This window comes from Furipterus horrens, unplaced genomic scaffold, assembly GCF_987537825.1.
Source record: "Furipterus horrens unplaced genomic scaffold, mFurHor1.1.pri manual_scaffold_3, whole genome shotgun sequence".
NCBI lineage: Eukaryota > Metazoa > Chordata > Mammalia > Chiroptera > Furipteridae > Furipterus > Furipterus horrens.
Window position 1 is genome coordinate 162420128 of NW_028327173.1, and position 17051 is coordinate 162437178.

The 17051-nt window shown below is 40.7% G+C and overlaps 1 pseudogene; it reads right to left on the reverse strand.

Annotated features, from left to right (window-relative positions):
- Nucleotides 1–15165: 15165 nt before the first annotated feature.
- Nucleotides 15166–15861, reverse strand: LOC150016567 (centrosomal protein of 72 kDa pseudogene; annotated as a pseudogene).
- Between the last annotated feature and the right edge of the window lie 1190 nt (nt 15862–17051).

A 17051-nucleotide genomic window follows, 5' to 3' on the forward strand; every position in this document is an offset into this window, starting at 1 on the left:
CCGTGCACAATGAGCCGCTGGCTCCGCCCCCTTTCCACCGCCCGGGCGCAACCTGCAACCCCAGCCAGCACCCGGATGACGGGCGCGCCTGCGCACTGGCACGGGTTCCCGGGGTAGGGGCTCGGCGCGCTCCGCCTAGCCGGCCGCGGCCACCTGGACAGTGTGTCCTCTTCCCTGTCTTGGAAGGTCAGGCTAGCCCAACCGCACCAACGTCCGCCTTATTGCCGTCCCCCCGCAGCTGCGTTAGCTATTTTCTGGCAACGTCTGGGATCTTGAGCAACAGCAGTGTGTTAGGCACGACACATGGCATAGACAGTTCGCGCGTTACTCAACACAGACCAAGGGGCGTGTACACCCCCTTAACCTCTTCCAGAGAAATATTTGATCAGTTCTGCTGAATAATCGAAAAAATGTGGCTGGTTTTCATTAATGAACTAGGTTTGCCGAGTTCCATACAAAAGGCCGGAAAGAAACCCCAGGATTGTTATGAATATAAAAAGTGTAAAGGGCTATAAACGTTATAAGAATATTAATAAGGCTAACCTGTGTGACATGCCCCACTAGCCATCTCAGGGGAAAACATGTTTTCATCCCAAGGAGGCAGAGTTTATTCTAGTGTCGCCCTGCCTACTGAAGAAAGGACAACTTCCGGTGCTCTGGCCTCCGTGGTGGACTTGATGGCTCAACACCAAGTGATCACTGAATGAGGAAGTCAATTCATAAGTACTTTATTACTATTCTTATACTGTATTCAGTGCTTTGCCCTCCTCAAATTTGGGACCCCAAGAATCACTATCTTCTTATGCGCGACTAGCCTGCGCAAGTGAGTACGTATTTGTGACTTTAGCCAATATTATTCATTACCAAAGCATAAGCATTTATGGAATAAAACTGTAAATTCCCTAAACTGCGTGTGATGCACAATTAACTCTACGGGCATTTTCCTGGTTTGAAAATTTAAATTTATGAGGCCTGTCTCGCTTTAGGATGCTTTTTTCTCATTGACTAATTAGATTAAAAGAAAAAACTGGACGTTATAACCTAACATTCGGGTAATTCTTTGTGGTTTATAGTGCACTTTGACATGCAATAGCCCATTTAATCCTTCCGGACTCTGTGAGGTAAAGTTCTGTGAGTCTTAGGGAGATTAAATGTATTGTTCATATTCAGGTAGCTGGTATGTGGCCGAACTGGTGATCAAACCCGGTTTCCTGATTCCTAGTCTAGTTCTGTCCTACTACAACTTGATTCACAGGCATAGAATTTTAGAATTCAATGGATCTTTAGAAATCCTGTGACACAATCCTCCATTTTTTTTTTTTTTTTAAGTATATTAAGATTTAAGAAACGTACCTAGGGACCCACAGCTTCTCACAAAACCTCAGATCTTATTTCCACTCAGCCATTATGCTCCCACCTTCTGTGGAGCTTTTAAAGAAAGGTTATATACTAACCAAAAGCTAATGATATAGTTGAAGTGAATGAGGTTTTCTTCGTCTAAAAATAATCTATTAATGGAGTTATATTAAAATGGAGATCTGACCCTGGCTGCGTGGGTCAGTTGATTGAGCTTCATGCTGTTCACCAAAAGGCTGTGGGTTTGATTCCAGGTCAGAGCACATACCTAAGTTACCAATTCCATCCTTGGTTGGGGATGGATGTTTCTCTCTCTCTCTCCCTCTCTCTCTCTCTCTCTCTATCTCTAAAAATCAGTAAAAATATCTGTGCCTTCTGATCTGATGTACTTGAAAAGAACATATCACTTATCAAAAATGCCAACAATGTTTATCCTGAATCTCTTGAGCAAATAGACAAATCCAATTTTAGGGCATTCTACAAGGTAACTGCTCTGGATTTTTCCAAAAAAGCAGTATCATGAAAGTGTTAAAGAACAAAAATTTGATCTAGTAAATTTGAATATCTAATTGGTCTTATTAAGCAATCACAAGTTTGGCGGCATTCCGTCTAGCAAGTAGAGAGTTGCTCAGAAAAACTTTACAAAAGAAAGGATTTTATAGGCAGAAAATGAGTGGGGCTAGAAAGCTATTAGCTAAAGAAAACAAAGGATTTTTTCAGGCCAGGTTGCCTTCCCTTAAGGGGGTCTTATCAAATAAATTACCTTAGCTCCCTTTGAGGGGTGGAGAAGACCCACAAAACAGATTACCTCATTGGTATTGACCAGAAAATTACCAATTTACTACCAATTAAGGTTACATTACTAGAGGAGGTTAAAACTGCAGTTAGGTCAGGTATTAGATCTAGTTTTGTGCTTTAGCACAAGTGACTCCATTTTGGACCTGGATTGTGAGGACTTAAATCATTTTTTTCTGGGACAAATATCCAGGACTGTGAATGCACTGTGAAAAACAAAAGGTTAATATCCCTAATGTAAAAAGAGCTTCTGGAAGTAGAGATAAAAAGTCATATGGTACGTATGTTGTATTCTTTAATAAACTGCCAAACTTTTCCAGTGTGGCTGTACCATTTTATATTCCCACTAGCAATTTCTGAGCCATCTAGCTTTGCCACATTCTAACTAGTATTTGGTATTGACACTTTTTAAAAATTTCAGCTGTTTTAATAGGCATCTAGTAGTGTTTCATCAAAAGTTGTGAGTTTTAATAACTAAAGTGAATTCATTTCTAATACCCGGATAAATTCTAGATAGATTAGATATTTAAATAAAAGTAATGAAGTATACAAGTTCTAGAAGAGAGTATTGGTGAATTCCCAGTTCCTGGCAACCACTGACTGATCTGATTTCAGTCACTATAGTTTTGCCTTTTATAGTTTGTCATATATTTGGGTTTATTTTACATAATTTAATACTATCGAGATCCATCCATGTTTCTAAATATATTATTACTTTTTCCTGTTTAATGGCAGAGTAGTATTTCATTATTTGGTTTTAGCACAGTTTGTTTATCCATTAACTGCTTGATAAGCTTTTGATTGTTTTGAATACTATGAATATAATTGCTATAACATTAATATACTAGTATTTGTGTAGACATGTGTTTTCATTTCTCTTGAGAAGATACCTTTAAGTGGGTGGTATGGTAATTATATATTTAACTTCAGGAGAAACTGTCAAAGCATTTTTCCCACTAACAATATCTGAGGGTTTCAGTTGCTGGTCAGTGTTTTTGGTTTGTTTGTTTGTTTGTTTTTAATCTTAACCACTCAAGTAGATACGTTATTTTATTATCATTTTATTTTTATTTAATTTTTAAATTATATTTTATTGATTATGCTGTTACTGTTGTCCCAATTTTTCCCTGTTTGCCCCCCTCCACCCAGCATCCCCCACTCTCCACACCATTGTTCATGTCCATGTGTCATGTGTAGGTTCTTTGGCTCCTCCATTTCCTATATTGTATTTTACATCCTTGTGGCTATTCTGTAACTACCTATTTGTATTCCTTAATCGCCTCACCTCTTCATCCATTCCCCAAAACCCCCTCCCATCTGGCAACCGTTAAAATGCTTTCTGTATCCAGAATTCTGTGTATGTTCTTGTTTGCTTAGTTTGTTTTTTAGATTCAATTGTTGATAGATATTTATTGCCTTTTTATTTTTCATAGTTTTGATCTTTTTTTTCTTAGATAAGTCCCTTTAACACTTCATATAATAACGGTTTGGTGATGATGAACTCCTTTAGTTTTTCTTGTCTGGGAAGTTATTTTTCTGCCCTTTGATTCTAAATGATTGCTTTGCTGGGTAGAGCAATCTTGGTTGCAGGCCCCTGCTTTTCATGACTTTGAATATTTCTTGCCAACCCCTTCTAGCCTACAATGTTTCTTTGAGAAATCAGCTGATAGTCTTATGGAACTACCTTCTAGGTAACTAACTGTTTTTCTCTTGCTGCTTTTAAGATTCTCTATTAATCTTTAAACTTTGGCATTTTAATTATGGTGTGTCCTGGAATGGGCCTCTTTGCATCCATCTTGTTTGGGACTCTCTGTGCTTCCTGGACTTACGTGTCTATTTCCTTCACCAAATTAGGGAAGTTTTCTTTCATTATTTTTTCAAATATATATCCAATTTCTTGCTCTTTATTTTTCTTCTTCTGGCACTCTTATGATGTGAATGTTGAAACACCTGAAGTTGTCCCAGAGGCTACTTACACTATCTTTGTTTTTTTGGATTATTTTTCTCCTTCTTGTTCTGATTGGTTGTGTTTTGTTTCCTAATGTTCAAAAAACCATTGATTTGATTCTTGGCTTTATCCACTCTACTGTTGTTTCCTGTATTGTTCTTTATTTCAGTCAGTGTAAACTTTGTTTATGACTAGATCTTTTTAATGTTGTTGAGGTCCTCATTAAGTTGCTTGAGCATTCTTTTCTTTTCTTTTTTCATTGTTTTTCAATTACAGTTGTTCGATTCCCCTCCCCCCCATTTCTGCCCCCAACCCAGCCCACCCCTTCTCCCACAGTCATTCCCCACCCCGTTGTCCAATCCATGTGTCATTTATACATGTTCTTTGACTAGACCCTTCCTATACTTATCCCCCTTCTCTCCCTCCGCCCTCCCTCCTGATAACTGTTATTCTGTTCTTTGTTCAATTTTGTTCATTTGTTTGTGTTGTTCATTAGTCTCTGTATCAGGTGATATCATATAGTATTTTTCTTTTGTTGCCTGGCTTATTTCGCTAACCATAATTCTCTCTAGTTCCATCCATGTTGTCGCAAATGGCAGGAGTTCCTTCTTTCTTTCTGCTGCACAGTATTCCATTGTGTAAATGTACCACAGTTTTTTTAATCCACTCATCTACAGATAGGCACTTAGGCTGTTTCCAGCACTTGGCTATTGTAAACAGTGCTGCTATGAACATAGAGGTGCATAAGTTCTTTTGAATTGGGGTTCCAAGATTCTTCATGAATAATCCTAGCAGTGGAATTGCTGGTTCGAAAGGCACTTCTGTTTTTAGTTTTTTGAGGAAATTCCATACTGTTTTCCATAGTGGCTGCACCAGTCTGCATTCCTACCAACAGTGCGCTAGGGTTCATGATTCTCTCATCCTCACCAGCACTTTTTTGTTGATTTGTTGATGATGGTCATTCTGACAGGTGTAAAGTGGTATCTCATTGTGGTTTTTATTTGCATCTCTCTGATGGCTAGTGATGTTTCATGTGTCTATGGACCCTCTGTGTATCCTCCTTGGAGAAGTGTTTGTTCAGGTCCTTTGCCCAATTTTTAATTGGGCTGTTTGTCTTCTTGGTGTTGAGATGTTTAAGTTCATTATATATTTTGGAGATCAATCCCTTGTCTGAGGTATCATTGGCAAATATGTTTTCCCATATGGTTGGTTCTCTTTTCATCTTGCTGATGTTTTCTTTTGCTGAGCAGAAACTCTTTAGTTTGATGTAGTCCCATTTGTTTATTCTTTCCTTTATTTCCCTTGCTTTAGGAGATGTATCAGTGAAAATATTGCTACATGGGATATCTGAAATTTTCCTGCCTATGTTTTCCTCTAGGACTTTTATGGTGTCACGGCTTACACTTAAGTCTTTGATCCATCTTGAGTTTATTCTGGTGTGTGGTGTAAGTTGGTTATCTAGTTTCATTTTTTTGCATGCCCCTGTCCAGTTCTCCCAACACCATTTGTTGAAGAGACTCTTGTCACTCCATTTAATGCTCCTTCCCCCTTTGTCAAGTATTAGTTGACAATATAGACATGGGTTTATTTCTGGAGTCTATTCTGTTCCATTGATCTATACAGTATTCCCTCACTTATCACCTGTATTACATTCTAGATCACCCTGCGATAGGTGAAAATCTGCGAAGCAGGAACCTTATGTTTATTTTAGTATTTATATATATTTTAAGGCTTTACAAATCCTTCTCACACACTTATAAACCTTTCCCAGTCCCTTATTAACCTTTCCCACTCCCTTATTAGCATTTTCCACACTTTTATAAACACTACTTATGTTCTTAAACATATTCTACACTCTTAAACCTACGTAACTTTAACAACATATGTATACAGTACCGAAAAATCCCACTATATAGCGAAAAATCCGCCATAAATAATTAAATATAACATTTTTAAAAATTCCACGATACAGTGAGGCCATGCTAAGTGAACCGCATATAGAGAGGGACTACTGTAAGTCTGTTCTTATGCCAGTACCAGACTGTCTTGATCACAATGGCTTTGTAGTATAGTTTACTGTCTGGTATTGTGATTCCTCCTGCTGTGTTCTTCTGTCTCAAGATTGCTTTGGCTATTCGGGGTCTTTTTTGGTTCCATATAAATTTTTGAAGTATTTGTTCTAGGTCTGTGAAATATGTCATTGGTATTTTAATAGGGATTGCGTTGAATCTGTAAATTACTTTGGGTATTATGGACATTTTAATGATGTTGATTCTTCCCATCCATGAACATGGTATTTGCTTTCATTTATTTGTATCTTCCTTAATTTTTTCTTCAGTGTTATGTAGTTTTCTGAGTACAGGTCTTTTATCTGTTTGGTTAAGTTTATTCCTAGGTACTTTTTCTTTCTTGTTGCTATAGTAAATGGGATTCTTTTTTAGTTTCTATCTCTGATATTTTATTGTTGGTGCATAGAAATGCCTTTGATTTCTGAATATTGACTTTGTACCCTGCTATTTTGCCAAATTCACTTACTATGTTGAGTAGTTTTTTTAGTGGAGTCTGTAGGGTTTTCATGTACACTCTCATGTCATCTGCAAATAATGACAGTTTTACTTCCTCTTTTCCAAATTGGATACCTTTTATTTCTTTTTTTTTGTCTGATTGCTGTGGCTAGAACTTCCAATACTATGTTGAATAGGAGTGGAGACTGTGGACATCCTTGACTTGTTCCTGATCTCGGGGAATGCTTTCAGTTTTTGCCCATTGGGTATGATATTGGCTTCAGGTTTCTCGTATATAGCCTTAATTATGTTGAGATATGCTCCCTCTATTCCAGTTTGCTGAGTGTTTAATCATAAATGGGTGTTGTACTTTTATCAAATGCTTTTTCTGTAGCAATTGATATGACCATGTGTTTTTTGTCTTTCATTTTGTTTAGGTGGTGTATTATATTTATTGATTTGCGAATATTAAAACATCCTTGCATTCCTGGGATGAATTCCACTTGATCGTGGTGTATGATCTTTTTAATGTGTTGCTGGATTCTGTTTGCCACTATTTTGTTGAGGATTTTAGCATCTATGTTCATCAGTGATATTGGCCTGTAGGTTTCTTTCTTTGTTGTGTCTTGACCTGGTTTTGGAATTAGGGTAATACTGGCTTCATAAAAAGAGTTTGGGAGTTTTCCCTCTTCTTGGATTTTTTGGAATAGTTTGAGAAGGGTAGGTAGGCGTTAGTTCTTCCCTAAATGTTTTGTGAAATTCACTTGTGAAGCCATCCAGTCCCCAGGGCTTTTGTGTGCCGGGAGTTTTCTGATTACTGTTTCAATTTCACTCTTTGTTATCAGTCTGTTCAGGCTTTCTACTTCTCTTGATTCAGTTTTGGAAGATCATATGTTTCTAGAAATATGTCCATTTCATCTAGTTGTCAAGTTTCTTGCCATACAGTTGTTTGTAGTAATTTCTTACAATCCTTTGTATTTCTGTGATATTGGTTGTGATTTCTCCTCTTTCATTTCTGATTTTGTTCTTTTGTGTCCTCTCTCTTTTTTCCTTGATGAGCCTGGCAAAAGGCTTGTCAATTTTGTTTATCTTTTCAAAGAATCAGCTCCTACTTTTGTTGATCTTTTGAATTGTTTGTTTAGTCTCTATGTCACTTAATTCTGCTCTGATCTTGGTGATTTCCTTCCTTCTACCCACCCTGGTCTTTGTTTGTTGTTGTTGTTCTAGTTATTGTAGCTGTAAGGTTAGATTTTTTATTTGAGATTCTTCTGTCCTTTTTAGGTAGGCCTGTATTGCTATGAATTTTCCTCTCAGGACTGCTTTTGCTGTGTCCCATAGGTTTTGGGCTGTTGTGTGTTTGTTATCATTAGTTTCCAGAAACTTCTTGATTTCTTCCTTGATATCATTGTTAACCCATTCATTATTTAATAGCATATTATTCATTCTCCATGAGTTTGAATGTCTTTGATTTTTTTCCTTGAGGTTGATTTTTAGTTTCAAGGTATTGTGGTCTGAGAAGATGCTTGATATAATTTCAATTTTCTTGAATTTGTTGAGGCTCGTTTTGTGTCTTACCATGTGGTCTATCTTTGAAAATGTCCCATGTGCTTTTGAAAAGAATGTATATTTTGCTTTGGGGTGAAAAATTATATATATATCAGTTAACTCCATTTGATCTAGAGTGTTGTTCAATGCCTCAATATCCTTGGTGTTTCTTTGCTTTGAAGATCTGTCTATTGTTGATAGTGGGGTGTTAAAGTCCTCTACTATGTGTGTGTTGCTGTTGATATCCTTCTTGTAGTCTTCTAGTATTTTCCTTATATATTTGGGTGCTCCTATGTTGGGTGCATATATGTTTACCAGGGTTGTATCTTGTTGATGGAAGTATTATGAAATGTCCTTCTTTGTCTCTTTTTATGGCCTTTGCTGTGAAATTCCTTTTGTCTGATATAAGTATTGCTACCCCTGTTTTTTTTTTTCATGTCTATTTGCTTAGAATACTTTTTTCCATCCCTTTACTTTCAGTCTGTGTAAATCTTTTGTTTTGAGGTGTGCCTCTTATAGATAGCATATATGTGGGTCATGGTTTTGTATCCATTCTGCTACCCTATATCTTTTGATTGGAGCATTTAATCCATTTACATTTAAGGTTATTATTGACAGGTATCTATTCATTTCCCTTTGTACCTGTGTTCCTCTCCCTCTCTTTCCTTCTTCTTTTTTCTTAAAGCATTCTCTTTAGCAACTCTTGCCATGCTGGTTTGGTGGAGATGTATTCTTTTAGTCTTCCTTTGTCTCGGACACTCCTTATCTCACCTTCCATTTTGAAAGAGAGCCTTGCTGGGAAGAGTATTTTGGTTGTAGGCCTTTGCTTTTCATTGCTTGAAAATTTTTTGCCATTCCCTTCTGGCTTGTAATGTTTCTGTTGAGAAATCAGTTGATAGCCTTATTGGAGTTCCTTTGTATGTTATTTTCTGTTTTTCTCTTGCTGCTTTTAGGATTCTCTTTTTGTCTTTGAATATTGTCATTTTAATTATGATGTGTCTTGGAGTGGGCCTTTTTGGGTTCACCTTCATTGGGACCCTCTGTGCTTCCTGGACTTGCATGACTTTTTCTCTCATCAAGTTAGGAAAATTTTCTGTCATTACTTTTTCAATCAGGTTTTTTATCCCATGCTCCTCTTCTTCACCTTCTTGTGTTTCTATGATTCAAATATTTTTTCATTTCATGTTGTCTAGCAGTTCTCTTACACCCTCTTCATTCTTTTTAAGTCTTTTTTCATTTTGTTGTATTGTCTGGGAATTTTTTCTACATTGTCCTCTAACTCACTGATCCATTTAGCTTGGTTTTGATTGATTCTACTGTGTTCTTCAGTTCAGATATTGTATTCTTCATTTCTTCCTGGTTCTTCTTGATAGTTTCTATGTCCTTTCTTATGCTGGTATAGTTCTCCGTGAGTTCCTTGTAGCTTCCCTGGAGTTCTTTGTAATTTCCCTGGAGTTTTTTGTAATTCCCCTGGAGTTGGTTGTAGTTTTCTTTGAGTTTGTCAAGTTCATTGAGCTTCCTTATAACCATTCTTTTGAATTGCATGTCTGATAGTTGGCTTACGTCTGCTTCATCTCTCTCTCTTTCTGGAGATTCCTCTCTTCCTTTCATTGGGAGGTTGTTTCTGTGTCTTCCCATGTTGGATGCTTCTTGTTTGTTTTTGTTTCTTAGATGTTTCTTCTTTGATTTCCCACCTTCATGGTATGAGATTCTGTATAGGAGACCTGGGGGATTCAGTGGTTCAGTCTCTTTGATCTCCTGAGCCTGATGCTCTTGGGATGCTCTTTATGCCATTTGTTTAAGCTGTCTGGTTGTATTTCAGTTACTTTTTGGTGGATTCTTCCCTCTGGCTAGTTGATTGAGAGTCACTCTGCCCACCTTGTCTTGAGTTCTTTTGTGGAGATGCTGTTAAAACAAACACACAACCCAGGCAAGAAACCCACACCCTCTAAAATATCCCCCACCCACAATCACACTATCAGCAGCAAATGAGCCAGTATTAATATAAATGTAAAGAGGTTAAGACTATTATATTATAGGAAAAACAGATAAAGTTGTTTTAAATGAGAGGAAGATGATTTTTGAGAGGGAAGATGATAGAATAATAATAGTAGCAAGTAGGGTCAAGGCTATGTGAGACAGTAAGTAACATTTACATTGTATGTTGAAAAAGGGAGGGAAGCATGCAGCATGAAGTGAGAAAGTGGAAGTGTATAGTATTAGGTTTATATAACAGTTATATGTTCTATGTTTAGTGTGAGAGGGAGAATAAACAAAACAGACAAACAAAAAATTAAAGAAGAAGAGGAGGAGGGAGAGAAAGTAGGAAACAGATTAAAGAAAGAGTTTTTACCCAGTAAACCTTTGGGCGCTGTCTTCTTTTTCTGGATCCGCCCCTGGTCAAAATTCCATGGGTTTCAAATATTTCCTGGCTGGCGGCTGTGAGGAGATCCAGCTTGATTCTGGGGTTGCTATTCTCTAACTTGTGGGCCTGCCGCCACTCTGTTGTGAGCTGCACTTAGTTGAGTCCCATCCCCCCCTCCCACTCCCACCCTCCCCCAGTCCTGCGATGCCCTCAGCCCTCCTCAGGCTTGTCTAGCAATGTTGCTCTGCTGGAGGGCCAGCGCGCGCATGCCAGTAGTCCCTGCCCAGCCTTGGGTCTGTCTCTGCTCCTCCAAAAAAGTCTCTGTGTTGCCTCCAAGCTGCAGCACCGGCCTGCGTCCCTGCCTGTATGCCTGTGTGTGCTGCTTGCCTGCCTGGGGTCCTTACTGAGTCTGCAGTTCCGCCGCAGCTTTCCCATATGGGCCCCTCACCCCTGCTCAGTTCTGCTTTTTTGTTTGGTGGAGCCTTGGTGTGAGCGCCCAGGGGCACAGGGTTGCCAGCCCAGGGTTGCCAGCCAAGGGAGTCCCCACCTAGACTCAGTTCATACAGTTTTTCACAGTCTGGGCTGTTCACTGTCTTCCCATGCCTCTGGCTGTTTCAACCAAACCTTCTCGCTGACTCCCTCTGGGACTTTGCTGGTTGGTGCGCCTATGGCAGGGGGAAGCTTCCAAGCAGATCCTGGCTAATGAGCCGGTCAGCATCTGCCACTTTTGGGTGCAGTGTGGTAGAGGCGCCAGACTGGGAGGCCCAGCAACTCCGCTTGGAGACCGCGGGCTGAGCTTTCTGCCCTCTTTCATGCAGCTCCCACACTCCCTTCCCTGTTTGTGCTATCTGAAATCCACACTCACTCACTCCTCTCCGTGTTTGTACTCCAAGTCCTTCTGCAATGGGAGCAAGCAGACAGCACTGTTACCTACTCCACCGCCACCTTTTGCTCTCTCCCTTGAGCATTCTTATAAGCAGTGTTTTGAACTCGGCATCTGATTGATTGTTTATCTCCTTTTTGTTTAGTTCATTTTCTGGAGTTTTGATCTATTCTTTCATTTGAGCCATGTTTCTTCGTCTCCTCATTTTGGCTGCCTCCCTGTGTTTGCTTCTATGTATTAGGTAGAGCTGCTATGACTCCTTGTTTTGGTAGCATGACCTAATGTAATTGATGTCCTGTAGAGTCCAGTGGCACAGCACCTCCTATAACCCAAGCTGGGTACTCTAGGGGAGCCCTTTGTGTGGGCTGAGTACACCCTCCTCTTGTAGTTGAGCCTTAGTTGCTGTTGGCAGATCAATGGGAGGCATTTACCCAGGCCAGTCAGCTTCTAGGACTGGCTATGACCACTGACCACCAACCTCCATCCTTCATGGAGTATCAGCTGTGCAGGGGCAGGGTGGTAGTGCTCTGACATGGTCTGTAGCTGTTCACTGGGTGTACAGGCCCTGGGGTTTCCCAGCTGATGCAGGCCAAGGTCAGACCCCACCTGTGTTCTGCCTGGGGCCACTCTGCCTGAGCTATAAAGTAATCTAAGTTGTCTGCTACTTGTGATGGGCTTGTAGATTCTGAAGCAAAGCCAAGCTGTGAATCTAGGTTGGCTGCTGTTAGTACCAGGCCTGGGGCAACTTAGCAAGAGGTATGGGGGCTGGCTGCTCACTGAGACAGGCTGTTGCGTGTTTGAGAGGATTTAGGAACTTATGAAGTATGAGGCAAGACCAGCCATTCATATTTTCAGTGGGCTCATGAGTTGGGTTGGATGGAGTCTCAGGGGACCTCCAGGGCAGGGCAAACAGTGTTAGCCAGGTTGATGGAATTTCAGACATGGCACCCACCTGCTGGCTCTTTGGTTCTGTAGTAGGAGGGTTCAGAAAAGGGGCATTGGTTTCTACCTCCGCTTCTGTCTGGGAGGAAGTTGTTCCCCAGCTCCTGCCTTGATAGCAGACACTTCAGTTTCTCCCTGTATGCCACTGGTGCCTTTTAGCTGCTACTCTGGTGCTAGAGCGCAGAGTAAGTGAGACTGAATAAGTTCTTATGTGGATTCTTTAAGAGGAACTGCTTGGGACTCCAGAAGTTTCTTTCATTAGCTCAATCCCTCTGATTTTTGTAGCCAGAAGTTGTGAGGACTTATCTTCCTGGCATTGGAACCCTGGGCTGGGGGTCTGATATGGGGCTGGGACTCCTCGCTCCTGAGGTATCCCTCCTGAGTTTTTATCCACTGCAGGTGGATGTGAGTCCAGCCTGTTCCACACTTCCGCCCCTTTTACCAGTCTGGTTGGGTGTGGTTTCTTTAATTCCATAGTTGTCAAACTTCCATTCAACTCAATTTCTGATGGTTCTGAGTGATAGTTGTTCTATATTTTAGTTGTAATTTTGATGTGGTTGTGCCAGGAGGCAAGCCATGTTTACCTACACCTGCATCTTAACCAGAAGTGTGGGTTTGTTTTTTTTTTAATAGTATGTTTATAAGTCCTTTTTTAGATATATGACTTCCAAATATTTTCTCTCGGTCTCTAGCATCTACCATCATTTTATTAGGAGTACTTCCAAAGAGAAAGACTTTAAAATTTAAAGAATTGTTTGTCTATAATTTATTGTTGCTTTTTTTTTTTTTTTTTAACAATTCATGCTTTTTACATTTTTCTTTTTAGGTATATTTTATTGATTATATTGTCACAATAGTTCCATTTTTTTCCCCTTTGCTCCCTGCCTCCCAGCACCCCCCTTCCCCAGCAATCCCACCCATCCCCAGTCCATGCCCATGGGTCACGCATACAAGCTCTCCGGTTTCTCCCTTTCCTATATTATTTTTTTAATTAATTAATTAATCTTTATAGCAATAAAAAAAATAACAATCCCCCCCTCTCAGACTTGGGACCCTTTATAATCTTATAGAGGACAATGGACGACAGTCTCATGCTCTTCTAGCTGCTTCAAGCTGGGCGTGGTCGTCGTCCTACCTACCCTTGTGTCCAGAAATCCCTAATAAGAGGGGGGGTGGGGGCGAGGGTGGCCTTCCCACATGGGGAAAGATCGTGCAGACTCCAGGTCAGTTGGCTGTCCCCGGACAACGGCGTGCTTGGTTTAACAGGCTGGCATCCTTGTTGTATTCCAGGGGCAAGGGATTTGGCAACAGGGTTAGAAGGCATCATTCAATCCATAACCACTAGATGAGCTTTTTGCATCTTAACTAAATATTTGCCTAACACAAGATCACAAACGTTTTCTCTGATGTCTTCTTGTAAAAGTTCTACAGGTTAGCTCTTAAGCCTCTGTTCTATTTTGAGTTAATTTTTGTATACGGTATGAGGTAAGAGTCAAAATTTAAAATCTGAAAGAAAAAAAAAAGAGTCAAAATTTATTTTATTCCATGTCTCATCACCATTTGTTGAAAAACTATTATTTAAATAAAAAATGTTTGTTGGCTTTAGAGAGAGGGGAAGGGAGAGAGGAAAGATATCAATGTGAGAGAGAAAAACATTAATCAATTGCCTCCTATTTGCACCCTGACCCAGGATTGAACCTGCAATCTAGGTATGTGCCCTAACTGGGAATTGAATCCCCCACCATTTCATATATGGAACAATGCTCTCACCAACTGAGCTACACTGGCTAGGGCAAGAAAGACTATTCTTTCCATACTAATTTATTTTGGAACATGGTTGAAAATCAATTAAAGATATATGTTTTCCTCTGTTGTGTTCCATTGTACTATGTGTCTCTCCTTATAGAATTGCCAAACTGTCTTGATCATTGCAGCCTTGTAATACATCTTGAGATTAGATAGTTAGTATGAGTTCCCAAATTTCTTCTCCTTGAAAATTATTTTGTTCTGCAAGGTCTTATACATTTCCATTTACATTTGAGGATCAGTTTTTCAATTTCTACAGTCTTCTGGGATTTTAGTTGGGATTGGGTTGAATCTAGATAGATCAATTCAGAGAAAATTGGCAACTTAGCAATATATAGTTTCCCAATTATGTATATGATATGTCTTTCCATTTAGTTTGATCTTTACTATCTTGTAGCAATACAAATTCTGCATATATTTTGTTAGAAGTACCCACAAGTACCGCGAAGGAGACCCGGTCCAAAGGGGGGCAGCGATTGGAGTTCTAAATGCAAAGCAAAAGAAAAAATATCATCCGTGGAGCCTCCAAAAGCACCAGACTTGAGGCTCCCTCTGAGCTTTGTTCTCTCCGGTGTGGACTTGCCCAGAAATCTCCCCACCACGGCCTCCAGAAGCCCCAGTGCTGCTCCATGAAGGCCAGTTTCCCACTCCAGCTCAATCAACACCATTCACCAGAACATCACAATTTGGGACTTGAAGGACAAAAGGAAAAGGAGTAAAGGATACCTCATTGAATCCTACCAAGAGCCGTTATTATTCCCATTTCAAGATGGCAAGGCTTTGGGAATTTACGCCATTTGCCCTGGATTACACATTTAGCCAGAGGGGAAATTGGTATTCAAACCTTAGCTCCGTGCCCCTCTACCCCCAATAAACATCCCCATGTGTTATATGGGAATGTATGTGGCAATGTAAAAGTCTCTCAATGTAAATGAAGGAAAGGGAGGAATGAGGTGAGAGTATCCTGGAAAAAACAAGACTAGACTTGGTGAAGAAGTAATCTAAATTTTATTGAGCTATTTTTACTTTTAATCATGAGCCCAAGAGGATAAAGAAACTCTGCAAACTTTCTTGTGGTCTGGGTAGGTATAGATCCAGAAACTATCAGTAATGATGTAAGGGGAGATGAGAAGGACCAGGGAGAATCCAGCTGGATTCTTGGGAACGAGGGAAGTCATCCTCTTGTTCCTTCTGGCTGGAACTTGTCCTCTTAGGAGGGTTGTTCAAGTCCCACTCAAACTTGGCAATGAGATTCAGGACTGCCTCGTCAACAGCGTCCATGACCAAGCACTTTTTGGCCCACGGGTCAGTGCGCTTTGTTCTGGAGTGGTTCGGTCTTCCAACTCTGCAAAGAGCAGGGTTCAGTCGGAAGTCTTCCTCCATGCGCTCAGTCAAGTAGTGGAGCCCGAATACTTCTGCTAGCGAGGAAATGCAGTCGTAGTAGAGATTGAGACTTTCCAGTGCAGCCAGGTACTGAATACCCTCTAGACTAACCAAGGAGTTGCATGAGAGATCTAAAGATTTTAGACCTGTGAAATTCATCAAAGAACTTCCTAGGTGAGTAATCTTTTCTCGGTAGGTTCCAGGAATAGACAGCGACCAAAGTTCAGCCAGGTCGTGGTGAGGCGTCAGGCCGCTCTTCTCCCGGGTCTTGTCCTCAAACAGCAGCAGCGATGGGCTCACTGGCGCCATGCTTTCAGACGGCCAGATATTTGTATTTTGGATATGCTATCATAATTTGTAATTCATAAGTACTTGGAAATTATAATTTATAATTATATGTCAATAATGATAGTAATATATTTGTATTTGTATTTGTTTCCCTGGCTGGTTTGGCTCAGTGGATTGAGCATCGGCCTGCGAGCTAAGTGTCACTGGTTCGATCTTCCAGTCAGGGCACATCAGAGAAGGAAAACTCTGACTCCAAAAAACCTCCGCTGCCTTGCGGCATACCTCTTCAGGGGAAAGGCTAAGGGAGTAAACCCCGACAGAAAATCCGGAGCCGGAGTCCCTAAGGCGGTTCAACGTTGTAGTCAACACCGGCAACTCCTGCAGCGCACCTGAAGCCAAGCTGTATTGACTCCGTCTTTCCCTTGGACCCTTCAGCTGCGAAGAGAGGGGGGGGTCTGCTGCATGGGCAACAGCAGACCTTCCATATCACCCTGCCCAGGCTCTGTAGCTTCAGCTTCACTGGAGAGGACACTCCAGCGTCATCGCAAGATGTCGATTCAACACGGGAGGAGACAGATAACATGTCACTCCCGAGTCGGACTGCACAGCCATTCTCGGCGGTGCAGATAGACTCTTAAGAAGCTACACCATTGTCTCTCGAGACGGACAGCTGCCGACCCCCAAGAATTCCACGGGGTTTTTTAAAAATTGATTTTAGAGAGATAGGAAGGGAGAGAGAGAAACATCCATGTGAGAGAGAAACACCAATTAGCAGCCTCCTGTAAGCAACCCCCACGGGGGATCCATTCTGCAACCTAGGCATGTGCCCTGACCGGGGATCAAACCCACCACCTCTATTGTATGGGACAAAGCTCCAATCAACTGAGGTATCTGGCCAGAGCAAAAATTTCATGTTTTCTGATGCTATTAAAAATCATACGGTTTTCTTTATTTCATTTTTTAATTATTTGTTACTAGTATACATAATGCAATTGATTGTGGCACATGGACCTTGTGTTCTGATACCTTTTTAAATTTATAATTATGCCCTGGCTGGTGTGGCTCAGTGGATTGAGTGCCAGTCTGTGAACCAAAGGGTTACTGCTTTGATTCCCAGTCAGGGCGTGTGCCTGGGTTGCGGGCCAGGTCCCCAGTTGGGGGTGTGACAGAGTCAAACCATACGTTGATGTTTCTCTCCCTCTCTTTCTTTCTTGCCCTCTCTCTAAAAATAAAATA